This window comes from Gavialis gangeticus, unplaced genomic scaffold (genome assembly GCF_001723915.1).
Source record: "Gavialis gangeticus isolate Ggan-Ray unplaced genomic scaffold, GavGan_comp1, whole genome shotgun sequence".
Lineage (NCBI taxonomy): Eukaryota > Metazoa > Chordata > Crocodylia > Gavialidae > Gavialis > Gavialis gangeticus.
Genome location: NW_017729022.1, coordinates 159,156,573 through 159,157,749, shown reverse-complemented (window position 1 = coordinate 159,157,749; position 1,177 = coordinate 159,156,573).

Here is a 1,177-nt window from a genome sequence, read left to right as displayed (position 1 = left end):
TGTAGTAGAGCTTTGTGTGTGTGTGTTTGCAGTATTTGGGGACTGAATAGTTTCATGTGCATATTTCAGAAATTAGATCTTCACAGAGCTGTTTTATAGTTTTATAGTTCCTAAACTAGAAAGCAAATTCTTTACCTCCGGCTAAAAGTTACATTAGAGAGCAGACCTTCAGAATAAGTTTGGCAATCATCTGTTCTCCATTCAGAGCTCTCTACCTTTAAAACACTTGAGCTTTTTATGAACTAGCAATGCAACAGTAATATTTCCTAGGAGGCCCTAGAGAGAAATGACTCTGTAAAAAAAGTACTACTGTGTACAATGCGTGCCATGGAGGTGTGGGCCAGTGGGGTACTGACCCCAGGCAGGCTTTAGTCTCCCCACCCCCAGCATAAGCACCCCTGTCCCAAAGGGTGACAGGGAGCCCTCAGGCAGAGCCACTGCAGAACACCCCTTCCCAGGCCAGCCCAAGGGGGAAGGATGGAAGACTACAAATCCCATGATACACAGCATGCCCCAAGATCGTGCTTGCGCTTGGAGCGACATGGGGGGGGGCAGGCAGAGGGACTGTAGAGCACCCCCTCCCCCCAGACACTGGAGGTTGGAAGAGGACAAATCCCATGCTACATTGAATCCCTGCAAGATTGCCCCTGCACCTGGAGCATGATGGGGGCCAGCAGAGGGCATGTAGAACAGGGACAGGGGAAATACAGCCCGTGGGTCGGATCTGGCCCGCCAGACCATTCTGTCTGGCCCACAGTGCCCCTAAGAAATTTAGAAAATTATCTAGAAATTTATCTCCCCACCCCCCTCCCCTTGCCAGTTGCTCAGCACCATGTGGTTCCCAGCTGCAGTAATAGGACTGCAAGGGCAGCTGGGACAGAGCGGAAGGGCAGCACTGGCAGATGGGGTGGAGGGGAGGGCAAATGGTAGCAAGCAGGAGCACAGGGCCTGCACCAGTGCCCTGGGGCCAGGAGCAACAACAGCACAGAGCCCAGGCTTGGAGGAACACTTGGCAGGGGCTCTGCCTGCTGTGGGGGGGGCAGAGGGCTGTGGGCTACCCTCACCTCCACAAGCCACAACCCTCCCCAGCCACCTCCCCCCATTCCCAGCCCTTGACAAAACTCATACTCACCAACAGCACACCCTCCCACCTGACACCCCCACAATGCCCCCTGCA